A 17,691-nucleotide genomic window follows, 5' to 3' on the forward strand; every position below is an offset into this window, starting at 1 on the left:
GTCATGTCAAGGGTCAAATGACACATCACTACGGCTAATATTTACTTGTTTATTTTTGTGTGAGTATATATACAGTGTATGTGTGTGGTATATGTACCTGGGGGGGTGGGTGCACAGAGAGGTCAGAGGAGGATGTCAGGTGCCCTGCTCTACCATTCCCTATCTAATTTCCTTGAAATAATGTCTCACCAAACCTGGAGCTAGGCTGGAAGACTGGAGGCCCTTGGGATTCTCCTTGACCCCTCCACCTACAGTGATGGGTTGGCAAGCATGTCAAATGGCTTTTTACATGGGTACTGAGGTCCTGAAGTCAGATCTTTTATGTTTGCCCAGCGAGCATTCTTAACAGCTGAGCCATCTCTCTAGCCCCCCACTGAGGCCAATCTTAATGTAAGTGTTAGATCTAGAACAGAGAAATCACAGAGTCATGTGATGCAAAAATTCAAAATACAGCAACAGGCCTTTGCTCAGCACCAACCCTGATTGGACCGACAGAGTCTCAGGTGGCTGTCCTTTCAGAAGTCAATGGCCTCTCTAGTGAGATGTGGGCGTAGACACAGATTTATATACGTTACCCTCGTGGAACACCTGAGCTGTGCTATGCCTTTCTGCACATAGTAGGTATTCAAAGATGGTTATGTTTATGTGGAGCCTGTCACCATTGGTTTCATAATTAGAAGATTCAAGGACCTTTCCAGAATCAGCAACCAAAGAGCATTGTTTCCTGAAATTTGCCCCATTTTATTGGTAAGACAAACAAGCTCAGAGAGGCTAGGCAACTTGACTCAGTTCACACAGCACTGTGGTCTTCCCCAGCTTTGGACTCCAAAGTCTGCCTTGGAGCCACTTGCCTCTATTCCTGTGCTCCATTGGAGGACCTCATCCCAGGATGTGTGTGGCAACCATCTCTGCAATCACTTCTGAGCACCCCGAGCCATCCCAGTGGTGGAGGGATCCCCTCACCCTATGAACAAGCACAGGAAGGAATGTGAGTGCCCAGACGCCAACTTACCAGTGAGGCTGCCTTCCTCCTGGACGCACCCATCCCGGGCTAGAAGGAACTTCCACTATGCAGAGGCAGTCTGCCTCTCACAATGCCCCAGGTCCAGAGAGGGACCTTGTCCTGTGACACACAGTGGAAAAACACAGCTTGCCATGCCCTTCCCTGTCCCCAGGAAAGGGTGGCACCTCGGAGCATTGCTGGGGTCCCGTCCCTGGGACTGGCAGCCAAGCATGCTCATGAGAGATGTTGTAACTCACCCAGGAGCTGGAAAGGGAGGCACCGTTCTCTCCCACTTTATAGATGAAGAAACAAAGGACCAGGAATGTGGAGGTGACTTCCCTTAGAGCCAGAATCCCAGACTTCAAAGCCCAGCTCCATAGGTCACTAGCTCTGTGACCTAAGAGTTACTTAAGCCCTTGGTCCTTGGTTTGCTCAATGTAAAAAGGCAGTAGTTGGGAGTTGTCCCTGGAGGTTGCTTGGAAAATAATGAACTTCCAAGAAAAAGTCCTTGCGTGCGTGGCTGGCTACTGCCAGTGGGCTGGCTCTGGTCTCTGCTCACCACCCTGTGCGAGCTGTACCAGATGCACTGAAACAGCATTGCCCAGGGGGAGCCAGCCTGCCTGAGGGTGTCCAAAACAGTGCTCTGTCCTAAAGAGATCAAACCAGGGGCTCTGTCATCAGCAGCACGTTTGGCTGCTGGAAATGAAATACCTACTGGGCTCTATTGATACACAACTCCATTTGCCCAGGCTGGGTGCAAGCTAAGGAGGCTGGAGGAGAGGGGAGCACACTGTGGGTACTTAGGACAGTGACTTCCCTGCCCAGCCAGCCACCCTCAGGCATGCCCATATCCTGTGAGAAAGCAGAGCTCCCAGAGAGTACGTCTACTTACTGTGAAGGGCCAATACCTTTGCCCAGGACACATTGGCTGTTCTAGGTGGTTCGTTTGCAAAGAGCCAGGGTCTGCCCGGCAGGGAATATTATTCATGGTCACTTCCTCAGGGCAGATCCAAATTTCAGTTATGAGCTTGGGGTAGGCGCCTATCTCCCTATGAGTTAAGATCTCCTTTAAAAAGTTTGGCTAGCTTTCTGCAAAGAAGCTGAGGCATGGCTCAAAGGGTGAGGCACGCAGTGCCACATAGACCTGTCTCTGCCTCTTATCACCTGTGGCAGTCTCAGCAGTAGACTAGTGACAGACATAACAAGTGGGGACATAGGAAAAGGGGGCATCAGTGCTGGACAGTGGCTACTCCATGGGTCACATGCATAAGGTACTGTGTTCAGTCCTCAGTGCCACAAGAAGAGAGGGGGGGGGGGGAGATGAGCTGGGTTTGGTGGTTCATGCTTGTAATCCCAGCACTCAGGAGGCTGAGGCTGGAAGACCACCGTGAGTTCCAGGCCAGCTTGGATTATACAGTGAGTAAGCTTCTGGTCAGCCATAGCTACAGAGTAACATCCTCTTAAAGGGGCTGTGGGGGCGGGGGCATAAGATCAGAAGCTGTGACTATGTTTCTTCTTAGAGGTGGGCTCGTACTGTCTTCCCACTAAGTACATCCGGCTACTTATTTCTCCGTGACAGAGACTTCCTAGGAAGCCAGAGCATCAACAGTACTTCAAATGCTCAGCGGCTGCTTCTGGTAGCCCGGCTCTTCACCTTAGGGCAGTACGCAGTGGTGGCTAACAGCAAGCCTCCTTGGTAGCATGCGCAGTCTGTTGCTTGTGTGAGATGCCTGAGGTGATCTTGGAGACCGGCTTTTCTGGTAGATGACCATGTTTCTCATCTCACCCTGTCTTAAACTAGACAGGGATGTGGGTTGCCTTTGGGAAGCCACGGGGCACGTTGGCTAGAGTTCACATTAGCTGGGTCGTTATGCTTATCTGCACCAAGCTGCAGGGCTAGGCAGGTCCAAGTTCCCAGGTCATGTCATCAGGAGGTTCTCATTACAATGAAGAGGTGGGGCATGGGGGTTTCACCAGGTTTAGTGCTGATGAGTTAAAGGCATGGAACTGAGAAGAAGCTCATCCCTGTGAGGGAAATATACCCCCCCTGTGGCTCCCTGGACAAGTGTCGGCCCCATGTTCCTGAAAATACCCTCTGTGCCGAATTCCCCACCCCACCAACCATGGTCACTAGTAAATCTGTTTGTTGTTTTTTGTTTTGTTTTGTTGTTTTTCGAGACAGGGTTTCTCTGTATAGCCTTGGTTGTCCTGGACTCACTTAGTAGACCTAGCTGGCCTCGAACTCACAGTGATCTGCCTGCTTCTGCCTCCCTGAGTGCTAGGATTAAAGACTGCGCCACTGAGCCTGGCTGGTCACTACTAAATTTTACATCTGATTAAACAAACAAAAAACCAACTTTGAATGAAGAATGGAACTTTCATGTGGACATGGGACCTCCCAAACCAAGGCTCTGGGTGGCTTCCCTGGATGGCTGGGCACACTGGTTGTGTGAAGTTGAGTCCAAATGTGGTCACTTAAGGCACTGTGGATCAGGCCCAGCAGGATTGACAGGTATTCAGCAGGTGGCCTGGGAGACAGAACCAAACCCTAGCTCACTGTGCCTGTGGGTGGTGTGATTTCTCTCCCAGAGTTCTTATCCTTGGAAAGTGATTTTCCTCATCCCACTGGAAGAGATAGTTAAGCTGTTCAATAGAGTCTCAGTGTCTTTTCCAGTATCTTTCATAAGACTCTGCCCCCCCCCCCCATATGGGTTCCAAGACTCCAGAAACAGCCAAGAAAGAAGTTCCATAGCTGGGGAAGGGTCCACAGAGGTGGGCCAAGCATCTGGAAGGTGGGTGCCATCTGGAAGCATCTGGAAACAAGGATGCCTTTAAAATATGAACTGAGCCAGGTGTGGTGGTGCACGCCTTTAATCTCAGCACTCAGGAGGCAGAGGCAGATGGGTTGCTGTGAGTTCGAGGCCAGCCTGGTCTATAAAGCGAGTCTAGGACAGCCAAGGCTACACAGAGAAATCCTGTCTCGAAAAACAAAAAATAAATTAATTAAATAAAATACGAACTGAGAGCCTTGGGAGACCCATGACCTGAGTCTGTGGTCCTTATCCATTTATGGATGGATGGCTTCTTCAAGGACAGAACTTCAAGGAGAAGCCTGAAGCTAGCAGTGCACCCAGGGTCATGTAGGAGAGTGGGCCACAAGGAGGCCGGCCTGAACCCTTGAGCTGTGTTCACATTTGTCCCCAAGTGATTGTGCCTGTATCCTTTCAGAATGGGCAAAGCAGGTATCTTTGGGGCTAGGAAGGGGGAGATAGCTACAGGCAAGCAGGAAAAGAGATTCCTGTGGGGGGGGGGCAGCGGAGTAGGTGGGAGTGGAGGAGAGGAAGTGGGTGCAGTTGCCTGTGGGAGGGAAGAGAGCCCACAGGCACAGGGCCGAGACAGCGCTAGCTCTGAGCAGTTGTCAGGTCCCCATGGGCGCCCAATGACATCCTACAGGCTTCCAGCTCTAAGGCTATGAACAAGAGTCATCTGGACACCTCTAGGAAGGGGTTCCCAGCTAGGCTCTGTGCCCAGGCTGGAGTTCTAAAGCCTGAATAAACTACTCCTTCCCAGCAGATGAGGAGAGAATGGGCCCCCAATCATTGTGTCCTGATAGATTCCAGGACTGGGGGAGGCAGTTAGGTACCCCAGACACCCTCTGTGCAGGCAAAGGAAATAGTGCCCTTGGGGAAATTGTTCTAGCATGGACATCAAAGACATAGAGAGAAAGCCCCTTCCAGAAGGCTAGTCTATGTGCCAACCTGGCCAGGCTCCAGTCCTACTTACTCAGCCATTACTGTAGGCATTGCTTGATGGTGGTATTCTGCCACTGCGGTTTGTAGCCATTATCCATAATGGAGCAAAGAAGATTGCCCTTGTAGGCAGTACTCAAACGGTTGAAGGCCCGAGGAGTAGAGCAGATGCTTCCTCAAGAAGATTTACCTAAGGAAGAAAGAATCCTGCCTCAGAGTCTGCAGCTTGCTAGCTTGCTCCACAGATCCCAGGATAGCCCATCCAGCCATGGTCCTGAAAGCCTGTTCCTCCGCATACACCTTCCTCTGCCTGGAAGGAGCCTGGATGGGACCAGGAGAAAATGCATCATGGTGACTCCACCGCCCTCTGCTCGCTTATTACTTGCTAGAACTGCACGTGGACCCAGAGATTGTAACTAACATTTACAATATGGTTCAGTGCATTCTTATACACGACCCTGCTCTAGCACATGGATGCAGTCAGAGAGGACCCTGAGAGATGCTGGAGGACAGGGAGCCAGGCTTCCTGGGACAGAAGAGCTGGGCGAGAGACAGAAGCAGACATAGTTCTACACAATGGACTAGAACGCTATGTGCGCTTTAGACAGCGTTGTACACAAATATGTTTTGAAGATGGGCCAGAGGCCTGGGGACATGGCTCAGTTGGTAAAGTGAGTGCTGTACACGTGTGAAGACCAGCATGTAAAACCCAGGAGTACCAGTATGTGCCTATAATCCCAGCCCCAGAGAGGAGGGAACAAGAGGATCCCTTAGGCTCTCTGGCTGGACAGTCTAACTGAATCAGGGAACTCTGGGTTTGGTGAGAGACCCTATCTCAAAAAAAAAAAAAAAAAAAAAAAAAAAAAAGTAAGGTAGAGAGCAATTGAAGAGAATAACCTTTGGCCTACACATATATAAGCATATGAATGCATGTCCAAACACATGTGTACACCCACATACACATTAGCATGCACACACACACACACAATTAAATGGGGAAAAAACCCACACAGTTTATGTGCCTGACAGACTCTTGTAACCATACTTCCAACCAAGATACAGAGTCATAACCTGAAATACTCCTTGAAATCCTTCCCCAACCCCACCATCCTTTGCTTTGTTTCTTTCTCTTTTCGTTTTGTTGTTGTTCGGTTTTTGTTTTGTTTGATTTTTCCGAGACAGGGTTGCTCTGTGTAGTCCTGTATTTTGCTCTGTAGCCCAGGCTGGCCTCAAACTCAAGGCGATCGGCTTGCCTCTGCCTCCCAAGTGCTGGGATTAAAGGCGCGCCACCACTGCCAGGCTTCCTCTCAATCCTTTCAAACCAAGTGCCACTCCGGTCCTGTCCCCATAGATTGAATTTGCTTTGGCCTGTTTAGAATCTCATACACATAGATGCAGGTCGGCTTTTTGTGTTTCTTCTTCACTCAGCCATTCGTTTTGCTTTAATTGTAAGATGGTGACAGAATAGAAGTGCATACGAGGAGCGCCTGTAGCCAGGCTCTGCTGGCTGTGGGCACAGCTTTTCTGTACCACATGTCCCTCCATGTGCTCTCCATGTCGTCCTCACTCGGCCCGGCCTCCCATTGCTTCACAGCACACTGACCCAATTTCCCCTGTGGAGCTGGCTGCCACGTGCTCCCCTTGCCTGTGATTTCACTTCACGGCCCTCGGCACACTTAGCGAAATCAAAGTCCCTAGCACGCCGTGCTACCTTCAACACCTGTGGCCCCTCAGGCCAACAGCTTTAGGCAATGGCAGGTGAGTTGGGCTCACATTGTGCTCCCAGGAGAGCTTGCTCATCGTTCAACCATGCTCGGCACACGTATTGAACGAGGAGCTGTAGCAGAGCGTGTACAGGGTCTGAAGGAAGGGAAAGGTGGGACTGTGGGGGCCAGTGGTGGGAGCAGACCGGCAGGGAAGAAAAGGGGCCCCATGAGGGCCCTGGGGATGGACTGGTAGATATTGCCTGACTCCAAACCTTCTGTGTGTGAACCCTTGAGCTCTTCACAGGAGTGTCTTGAGCAAGCATTGCCACAGCCGTGGCTGGAGCTCTGTCCCAGTTATCCATCCACCCCTCACGGAAATAGCACCAGTGAAAAATTCAAAGTCCTGTCTTCTGATGCAGAAGGCACCTTCTCCTTGTGTCCGTTTGTGGTTGGAAGGATCATGCAGCTCTCTGAGATCTTATTTATTTATTTGTTTATTTGAAGACAAAATATCAAATATCCAGGCCAACTTTAAAATTCTTATATAATTGAGGATGACCTTGAAAACCTGGTCCTCCTGCTCCATCTCCCTAGTGCTGGAATTAGAGGGGCATGTGCCACCACACCAGTTTTTATTTTTTAATTAATTAATTTTGTGTGTGTGTGTGTGTGTGTGTGTGTGTGTGTGAGATATGAGCATGGGAAGATCAGAGGACAACTTGAAGAACTCAACTCTTTGCTTCTGCTATGTGGGGTCAAGAATTCAAACTTTGGTTGCCAGGCTTTGAGGCAAGCACCTGTATGTGCTGAGCCGTCTTGTCAGTGATATGCTATGCAGTGGGAATGCAGCCTGGGGCTTTGTGAGTGCTAGGTAAGCAGTCTACCAACCAAGCTTCTTCATGAGGCCTGGGATCTCCTTCATCAAGATCGTTAAACCTGGCCAGGCGTGGTGGCACATGCCTTTAATCCCAGCACTCAGGAGGCAGAGGCAGGCAGATCACTGTGAGTTTGAGGCCAGCCTAGTCTACAAAGTGAGTCCAAGACAGCCAAGGCTGCACAGAGAAACCCTGTCTCAAAAAAAAAAAAAAATCGCTAAACCCACTCATGAACTTCATGACTTAGTCATCTCTGAACCCACTCCCACACACTTGCTATGTCACCTTGAGAGTGAGGAGCCAACATGTGAGTTTGGGGGTGACAGTCAGCTATATAGCTCACAGGACAGGTCCCCTCTGTCTTCCATACTGCCAATGTAAGCCACCACTACCAGAGGCAGGGACCCCAGACTCAACTCAAAGCAAGATGCACCAAGGACATCGGGGCCATGATTTCAAACTACCACAGGTTCATCAGCAGAGTGCTACCTACTATGCACAAGGCTCTATGTGCAAGCCCCAGTGTTACAAAAATAAAATGACCACAGGACACAATTACATCTGTGAAGTGACTATCTCCAGTTCAGCGAGGGCTGCCATGGAGCCTGGCACTGCTGAGGCCACATGGATAGATAATTTGATATAAAAAATTATGTTGTCATAGAAATGTAAAAAGAGGTAATTTGATATAAAAATTACATTGTTATAGAAATGTAAAAGAGGGCCATGCAAGCAGAAGTCCCAAGGCTGTGCTTGTGGTTAGAGGCCCTGCGTCCATTTGTCTTCCAAAGCACCATCCTCCAAATGCTGAGCCTTGCCCAGACCTGATGGCGTACACCTTCACTTAACCTCTGAGCTGCTCTGGACCAGCTATTCTACCTCTGCAAACTGGAGCCTGAGCATCATGGGGCTGCGCCTGAATTCCTCCTCACGAATGCCAGGCTTGGCCTCCACATAGCCCTCTGGCCACCAGCATATTTCTGTGAGGAAACTGGGCCTGTGTGAGCTTCTTGTGCTCTGCTCCTCTCCAAGGTGTGACATGAGCAGCACCAAGCATGGAGACAGAATTGTTTCTGCCCTCAGCTTTCCAAGAGTCACTCCTCCTCCTCAGAGGCTGACATCAATGTCCCTTTAGAGTTGCAGACCAGAAACCGCCAGGTTCTCTGTTCTGAGGTTTGTGCAGGATGGTAGTAATGGGAGAAGGAGCTGCCTGTGGGGTACAGAGCCCCATCCATGGCGTGCTGGATAGTTATACGGAGCTAGCACTCTGTGGGAAGGGACATGGAAGGAGACCATACCTAGGAACACAGGGTGCTAATGGTCAATAATCCTGGCTCCTCATTTTGTAGCTGGAACATTGGAGTCTGGAGATAGAAAGGCTTCTTTGGAGGTTACATACCTTATGAGCTCTGCTGCAGTAACCTGGCCAGATCTATTCCCAGGACCTTGCCCTGGAGTTAGCTGCCCTTCCACTCCTCGAGTGCAGCTCACGATGGCCCAGAGCAAGGGCTGAAATTTCAGGGTGGGAACTACGCTTGCTGGTAGGAGGGTGAGACATAAACACAGACCACACACTGGACGCCTCCTCTGGGACACAGCATTCTAGATCTCGTTTAATTCTAACAGCACCTGAGGATAAGGCAGATGCAGAGTGGGTCCTTGGACTCCCTTGCCTGCCAGTGTGTGGTATGAGGCAGGAGAGTCGGGCTGGGAGGAAATAATGCTGGAGGCCCAGGCAGGGCCAGATAACCCTGGGCCCTGGCTCAAAGGGCCTGACTTTGGGAAAGACTTCATCCTTAGGCTGCGTGGCATCCCTGGGGTATTAAGCAGAGAGACCTGAGGTTGGACTTTGGAGGGAGAGGAAGAAGAGGATGAAATAGGAAAAGCAGGCAGAAGGCTGGTACGATGATCTGAGAGACACGGTGAGGGTCTCAGGCAGACAGGTATGACTTATGAAGGCTCTTTACCCCTCAAAAGCTTGGTGTCCATGTGAGTCAAAGAGCAGGACTTCAGTGAAAAATCAAGAGCCTTTCTCCCCCAAGTCACTTCATTTTAGGAGCAAAATTTGAGCTTACTGGTTCTTGGTCAGGGGTGAGGTATGCTGCTGGAAGAATGTTTGCAGAAACCAACCAGCTAAGTGCAGTTGGGAGGCTGAGGTCAGCGTGCTCCAGACAGCCTCAGCTTCTGGGGGTTTCTGGACATCCATCAGCTGGCCTCACATCTTCCAGTGGGACTACAGGCTACAGAGCTGGATTGGGTGCCACCCCGGGGATCAGGAGGGTTCACAGAGGCCACACTCCAACCCCAGGTAAGATTGGAGCCTAGGCAGGGCCCATCCCTTTAACCCCAGCACTGCAGAGGCAGAGGCAAGTGGATCTCTGAGTTCAAGACCAGCATGGTCTACAGAGTGAGTACCTGGACAGCCAGGACTACACGAAGAAATCCTGTCTTGAAGAACAACAACAAAGTTGGAGCCTCTTCTCAATTCTTGCTGCCTAGTTTGTGTGTTTGGAGGGGCACTGAAGGCTCCAGAGGGGTGATGGCACTGTGTTGGTAAGGCTACCAAAGAGGGACACTCTATCCATCTATGGGAGAGTATCATTAGCCACAAACAGAGACATCCGGAGTGTCTATTGGTGCTGGCCACAGGCTTAAAGTATTTCTGTACACTTATATACTTTACCTTCGTGAGGCCCTGGGAGTTCAGAGCCATCGTTGAGCCAGGCAAGCAGACTCAAAGTCATGTCACTGTGCACACAGGCTTCGGGCTCCAACGGCCTGACTTGAGACCCCGTGCTAGTGCTGACAGCCCCAAGATCTAAGGTAAAGGTGTTCCCTGTCTCTGAGCCCTTGGTTTTTCTCACCTGCGGGATTGGTTTGAAGAACTGCTTTACTGGGCCTGTGTTTTAGCTGTGGCTGCAGTTCACCTGGGAGACCCCGGCAGCATCAAATGAAATGATGCTATCTGGGCTGGGGAGACCGAGATCTTAACTTTGAAGTGACAGATGAGAAAGCATAAGAGGGCAGCCCACATGTCTTTTGTGGTTTTTCTGGTTAGCTCTGCTTAGGGCGCTGCCTAGAACCCTTATACACCCAGCTGGCGCGTCCAGCTGCCACTTGAGGCCAGAGGGATCTTTCTTCCCCATTCCTAAGTGACACAGCACCTGTCTGACTGGAGGCCATCTGGACAGTATCCAGGTAGGCCTTTTGGAGATATTTTTGGAGAGTGGGAGGGCCCTACTCTAAAGGAGTCCGGGGTGTGGTGTGACCAGAGCTCAGAGACTAGGCACTAGCCAAACTGCCTACTCAGTGATCTCAGGAGGCGAGCTAACCCTCTCTCACCCTCATTCCTTCAGTCAGTGGAGATCCGGGATGAGTCAGAGGCCCTTCTCTGGAGCTCTCCTAGTCTGGAGTGGTGTTTGTTTGCTTGCTTGTTTGTTTGTTTGTTTGAGGCAGGGTTTCTCTGGGTAGCCCTGCTGGCTGTCCTGGAACTCACTCTGTAGACCAGACTGGCTTGGAACTCACAGAGAGATCCCCCCGCCTCTGCCTACTGAGTGCTGGGATAAAGGCGTGCACCACTACTGCCCAGCCCTTGGTTCTGAGTTTTGAGAGAAACGGACAGGGAGATAGTGACAGGCAGTGTAGACTCCAAGCTGGAAGAGCTATGCACCTGGGGGGCCAGGGAGGCTGGAGGAGGGGAGAATAAGAGGCATGGTTCGCTTCTGTTCCACTGGCAACTCATAGAACCTTTTTGTTGTTGTTTCGGGGGTTAGTTGATTTTAAATTATGACTCCGTTCGAAGAGAAGTACACGCGCATGGCGAGAGTACTCAGAAGACTGAACAGTTTCCGGTGAAAACCCTCTTTCCCTGCCATTCCCAGGAGGACTTGGTTACCATTCTCAGCCTCTCAGTGTGAGCTTCTGGAAGTACCTGTGAGTGTGGAAGCACAAATGTGCAATCAAGTGTTGAAATAAGGGACTGGAGACATGGCTCAGTGGTTAAGAGCACCGCCTGTGCTTCCAGAGGTCCTGAGTTCAATTCCCAGCAACCACATGGTGGCTCACAACCATCTAATGTAATCTAATACCCTCTTCTGCAGATAAAGCACTCATATGCAATAAATAAAATAAATCTTTAAAAAAAAAAAGAGTTGGAATAAGCGCTAATAGCAGCTGCCTGCTGGGCGGTCACACACTGTGCATCCCCGGAGCTGTGACCTCAGCCATATCTCTAGTCTAGGTGACCTCTGAAGATACCTGGGAGCTGTCAAGGAAGAGGGAGCTGAAGCCTGGACCCTTTTCTCAACATGCCCAGCTCCATGACACTCTGAGTTCCTTGGGCCTTTCGGAGCTTCCTGTCATGTTACAGTTGTTTTTAGCTATGGAAACAGGCTCTGAGGAGCAGAGCTGGCTTTGGATGCTATGTGGCCATGCAAAGCCATTCTGTGTTGTGTCCACAGGACTCTAAAGCCTGAAGGAGGCTGTACTGTATCCTAGTTTCTGGAGGTGTGCAGGCAGGATGGACTATAACTCAGGCAGGCAGGAGCCAGGCGTGAAAATCACAGGCCAAAGAACCACCCACCCTCTGCCCTTGGGACTCTCTGTCAGCGACTCTCTGCCCACACAGGTGGTGATATGGGTGGCCATGTAGGCACCTTTGCCCTGGTGATCTTTAACTTGGTGACTCAGCCTGGGAGCTGGGGCACCATGATGACACACTCTGACAGATGAAAGGCTGTGTCTGTGGTAAGTCCTTTCTTTTCTCGTTTTATAAATTGAAATTAAGCTGGGTAGGGCAGTGCACAAGTGTAATCCCAGCACTCAAGAGGTAGAGGCAGGAGGATCACTGTGAGTTCAATACTAGCCTGGGCTATGTATGGAATTCACTCGTTGTTGTTTAAATTGAGGTAAAATTTACCATACATAGCTATTGGAACTGTCAGTTCTGTGACATTTATCCACCTACATCATTGTGTGGTTGTCACCTCTATGTAACTCTAAAACATGTCCTGCTTTCCTAGGGGACGTCACAACTACTTATTTACTTTTATTTTTCTTTTCTTTTTGAAGATTATTTATTATGTATACAATGTTCTGCCTGCATGTGCCTGCCCACCAGAAGAGGCCGACAGATCTCACTATAGATGGTTGTGAGCCACCATGTGGTTGCTGGGAATTGAACTCAGGACCTCTAGAAGAGCAGCCAGTGCGCTTAACCTCTGAGCCATCTCTCCAGCCCCTACTTTTATTTTTCAAGCGCTGGGGATGAGACCTGGGCCTCATCCGTGCCTAGCAAGCACTCTACATCTAGCTACATCTACCACTCAGCCCTCTCCTGATCCTCCCCTCTGTCGTACCCCTGGCAACTGCTGAGCTGCTCTTCCGGTTCCTGCAGGAGTTATAGGGTGCCAGATTCGGCCTCTGGTGACTGGCTTTTCTCCTTGAACCTGTTTTGAGGGCCAGCAGGCCTTTGTAGCAGGTGCCTGCGCTTTACTTCCTTCCTTGGCTGCTATGGGAACAGTACGCTGACTAGAGATCTCTCTCAGTGCCCTCTGGTACAGTAAAAGTCTCCCCACAGCAGCCGTCTGAGGCTCACACACACATAAAGCCCCTTTCTAGTGTGTGATTCTCATCCTTGTTTCCATGAGGTGTTGACTGCACAATGCAGCATTTATTGAACGCTTACTGAATACCATTCTGAATGTTTCGTCTGTTTTCACTCACGGTGGGGCTTTTTGTACATTCTTGTTCCCTCCGGTAGCTGGGGGCGGGCCTCCCAGAATCAGTTCCAGGGACGGGAAAGAAGGTCAGCTGAGGAGTTATCTATAAAGGAGAACTTAAAACCAGGCCAGCCTGAGCCTGATTCGTGTTCCACACGGCCCTGGTCTGCACCTGCGCCTGGCTAGGGACTTTCAGTTTCCTTTTTCCCCCAGGGCTTTCTCTGCTTCGCCTTTTAGTCACTGATTTGCTTTTACAATGACCAATCGAAACAGGAAACATAACTCTCCAGACAGAAGTGAAATGAAAAGTGCTGAAGGTGAATTCGGTGAAAAGCTGGACTTTAACCAGTTCATGTGACAAAACCACCCAGAGGGCCGCCCACCACGAGGGTGGCGGGGCATCTGGTACCTTCTCATATCTTATCACCTTATCTTACTGCCTTTAATTATTAAATATAACACTCTCCTGGTAGGTAGACAACATTCGTCTTTGGTCTTTTTGTTTGTTTATTTGTTTGTTTTTGAGACAGGGTTTCACTGGGTAGCCCTAGCTAGCCTGCAACTCTGTGTAGACCAAGCTGGCCGCAAAATTTGCTTCCATCCTCCTGCCTCTGCCCTTCCGGTGCTGGGATTACAGGCGTGAACCTTCATACTTCACTTTTAGGTTTACTCCTCAGGTGAACCTTTTGTGTGTTCATACAGGAAGTTCAACTTCCTGGCTCACTCTCTGCCTCAGGCCCAGCTGGCATGTGAACATGAACCTCATGCAAGTCAGGAACTCAGGAACTCATACTGAAACTGTCTCGTAAGATTGTCTTTCACCTTAGGACCTTCCTAGCATCGCCGGGTGTCACCCCACCGCACCCCAGTGACCCTTGGAGCCATGAAGAGAAAGTAAAATGGTACCTGATCCAGAGTCTACAGCACAGAGTCTACAAATAAAATCAAGTCAGACCTCCCGACCTCAGACCTTAGTAGGCTCCAGTGCAGGGGCATCCCAGCCTGGGCCCCACAGCTCTCCTGGTACCAGCCACCTACTCCCCCAACTCTTGGCTTATGCTCGGCCTTCTCCCCAGAGCTCTGTCACCCCCAAATGACCATCATCCTTCAGGTACAACCAGCAGTTCCCAGGAGAGCAGTCTCAGGAGCCAGCAGCAGGCACAGTGTGCTGGCTGTGGCTATGGTGTGGCAGGTGTTTCTATGGCCTTGTTTGGAGTAGTCCTCACTGCCTCTCTGTGAGCTAGGAAGTGTCTTCCTTGTTTTGCCTGCATCCCTCAGTTATACAGGGCATGGCATAGAGTGTTAGAAAGCCTCCAAGGAAATGGTTACTGCTGCTATCTGTCCCTAGGCTGGAAGGGGACTCCTGAGGCTCGGAGGGGTTAGGCCATTTCTCTAAGGATATGCACCCAGTGGGAGGCTGGGCCTGAGCAGTCTGTCCCCATGCTAGCCCTCCACACTCTGGTCCTGGGTCCCAGTGGGAGTGAATCCTCAAGGACATGCAGAGGGCTCCTTGTGAAGGAGCCATCTGTGCACGGTGAGCTGGCTATGGGGCCAGATGGCCAATGTTCTAACCTGGGTCTGCCGGGTACTCTCAGTGTGATCTTGGGCAAGTTCCCTGACCCCTCTGTGCCCAACTTCCTGGTATGACTACTAAGAGGAGACAGTGAGCCATACCCCTCCACAGCCTACCTGATACCTGCTGCCAAAGTAAATCTAGAGCTCCTTGGGTCTCTGCTGAGCTGCTGGGGAGAGCCAGATGCCAATAGCCCATCTTGGGAGAGGCTGTGACTTCCAGGGCGGTTAGTGGCAGTTGGCTATCCTCTCACTTTAGGGGTGGCTGTGGGACACTCTTATTTGTCCCATTCCCTCTATTGCAAACATCTTGAGTCCCAGGGCCCATGCCACCAAATGCCCTGAAAGTGACCGGGTGGTACTCAAATTTCCTCCCTGGGGGAAGTATAAAACAACAGTCTACCCCTCCTCCTAGGTACCAACAACAAATTGAGGCACAGTTCTGCCAAACTTCACTCTAGGGAACCAATGACTGTATTGGGCTTCCTTATAAAGGGTTGCTTACAGGGTATGGGCGCTCCTCCCCCATCCTGCTGCACCTGAAACATGTTTGTTGTTCAACTCAGATGAGGGCTTCCGCATACCGGTATAGATGGAGCCCTCATTCTAATCAACCCTGGCTTCTACACACACACACACACACACACACACACACACACACACACACAGCTACCTACAGCAGTGCCAGCTGATAGGAAGCAGCTGGAAAATCAGGGGAGACCCTCAGCCTTACCCTGCCCCTCTCTGTGGGGGTGTACATGTCTACACAGGCCAGCTGGGGTGACCTTTTGTGGTGTGTGTGTGAGGGGGTGCAGCTGAACTCCCCAAATGGCCATTGCTTGCCTCAAAGGGCAGTCACTCATTACACCCCCTTACTGGGAAAAACTGGAAAGGTCCCTGAGGATCTCTGAGTAGTCGGATTGTACGAGGAGGAGGGAAAGGGCTGGGCAGTGGTGACGTACGCTTTTAATCCCAGCACTCGGGAGGCAGAGGCCCGCAGATCACTGTGAGTTCGAGGCCAGCCTGGTCTACAAAGCAAGTCCAGGAAACACTGTCTCAAAAATCTAAAAAAAAGAAAAAAAAAGGGGTGGGACAAGCACAGCAGAGGTGGGGGGGGGGACCCTGCCTGTTTAGGCACCTTGAGGCTAGTTTGCAGAGATGCCACTCAGCAGTATGTGACAAGGTCTCCTCACAGTGGAGCAACAGCAGGAGCAAAGGCAGGGAGGAGGGAAGCCAGAGGATGCTGCATCTGACCCCACAGCCACCTCAGCTTTGGCAGGACACCCAGGGCTGAAGCGACCCACCCTGAGCCACAGATGCCAGGAAAACAGGTCAGAGTGGGCGGACCCTGGCAGGATGACCCTTAGAGTCCTCCTTGGTGGTTCCAGAAGGGTGGTGAGAGGGAGCCCGCTGGGCTGCACCCTGCCCTTCCTGGAGCTGTCACTCAACCCTGAGGACCAGGCCACCCAACATGTTTGTAGGTCAGTTCTAGAACTGCAGTGTCAATGGTGGATGGAGCCCTGTCCCAGCTCAGCTGCCCTGCCAAAGCCCTGCCAGGAAGCAGGTCCAGCCTCATTCCCTCAGTGTGAGGTAGACTGGCTCTGAGGCTCAGTTTCACGCTTGATAGGAACTCTCGCCTCACTGAGCCCCTAGAAGCTGGATGGAGAATGTGCATTTCAATAGCTCAGGCTGGGGAGGTCTGCTGCCATGCCTATTATTAATCTACTATCAGGGTTGATGGAGGGTGACTGCCAGATTCAGGAGGTGGAGCCAGAGGTTTGGATTCTCAGTTCTGCTTCTAGTAGCTGGAATCTGTGGAAAACCCTTTGTTGAACCTCAGTTTCCCCACCTGTAAATTTCTGGAGCTGGGGAGTCTTTGGGCCCTGGAGTGGCTAGGCCTTGGGAAAAGGTCACCCCAAAAGAGGTTAGTACCACGTGAGGTTTTCTTGGCAGAGTGAACGGCACCCTCAAAGACCAAGGCCAGACCACTCTGTGGTCTCCTAAGGTCACCCTGCCTTGGCTGATCTCCTGACAGCCCACTGGCTGAAAGCAGCCTCAAGGCCCTTCTTATAGCCCTACTCCCATTGTACAGGTGCCACGGCTTGATGAGATAACTTGCTGGCCACTCTGGATGCCGTGGCCAGCCTCAGAAGAAACATGCCAGCAAAGGTTGGTGACCAACATATCAGGTGCCACCAAGATGCACAGAAAGGCAAGCATGGGGTCAGGGCTCAAGGAGGCAGCTATCCTAAGGCTGGGCCTTGGAGGGAGCCTTAGCTTGCTTCTGCCCCTTGTACCACTTCCTACCTTCTCATTCTTCTCTGACCCCTCCCTCCACCCCCCAGGCTCCAGCACAAGGTGTTGATGGGGGCTATGGCTGAGGTGAATGAGGGTACACGTGAGGAGACAAGATGGAGAGGCTGTCAGTTTCCAGATGGTTTTCAGTTAAAAAAAAAAAAACTTGACTATAGAAAATGACAAACTGCAGATTATTTTTGGAATAAGGAAGAGTGTGGGGAAATTTGATGTCCTTCTGGTGAAAAGCTCCCTTGGCTTCCCGGTGGCTCAGCTACCTGCCCCTCCCTAGCCAGAACAGCCTGAGGACAGGGCAATCATCACAAAGACTACAGTGTAGTGTGACCTTGGCTTCCAGGAGCCTGAGAGTGGCAGCCTTAGCCAGCATTGAGAGCCCAGCTCCTCAGGCATCACTCCGAGACCCAAAAGGCCACACCTCAGGGCCTATGATGAGGCTCCCTTTTCATTTATGCCTGAGCGCCAACAGTGCCAGCCATGCTGGCTACTGGCACCCTCTCTAATTATTGTGTCTGTCCCCACACCCTGCTGCAGCTCCATCTGCCTGAATGGACTCATTAAAGCAAGCCTATAAAAAGGAAGTGACAGGAAGCTACATCACCAAGAAGGGAGTAGCTTCCCAGAACCCTCCCTCCTCCAACAGGCATGAGGACAGAGAGGCTGCTTCTGCCAGGAAGAGGCCTGACAGGGGTGCAGCCAGCACCTCCTGGGAGGAGACAGAGAGCAGGGAGAGATGAAAGGAGGGAGAAACAC

General features: G+C 51.1%; 1 non-coding gene across 1 annotated transcript; it reads left to right on the plus strand.

The window, feature by feature from the left end:
- The first annotated feature begins 2,625 nt into the window (after window positions 1-2,625).
- On the plus strand, window positions 2,626-2,756 carry LOC127206093 (small nucleolar RNA SNORA70). The gene has a single exon (XR_007832775.1). It is a non-coding gene; the product is annotated as a small nucleolar RNA SNORA70 (small nucleolar RNA).
- The last annotated feature ends 14,935 nt before the right edge of the window (window positions 2,757-17,691 follow it).

This window comes from Acomys russatus, chromosome 22 (genome assembly GCF_903995435.1).
Source record: "Acomys russatus chromosome 22, mAcoRus1.1, whole genome shotgun sequence".
NCBI lineage: Eukaryota > Metazoa > Chordata > Mammalia > Rodentia > Muridae > Acomys > Acomys russatus.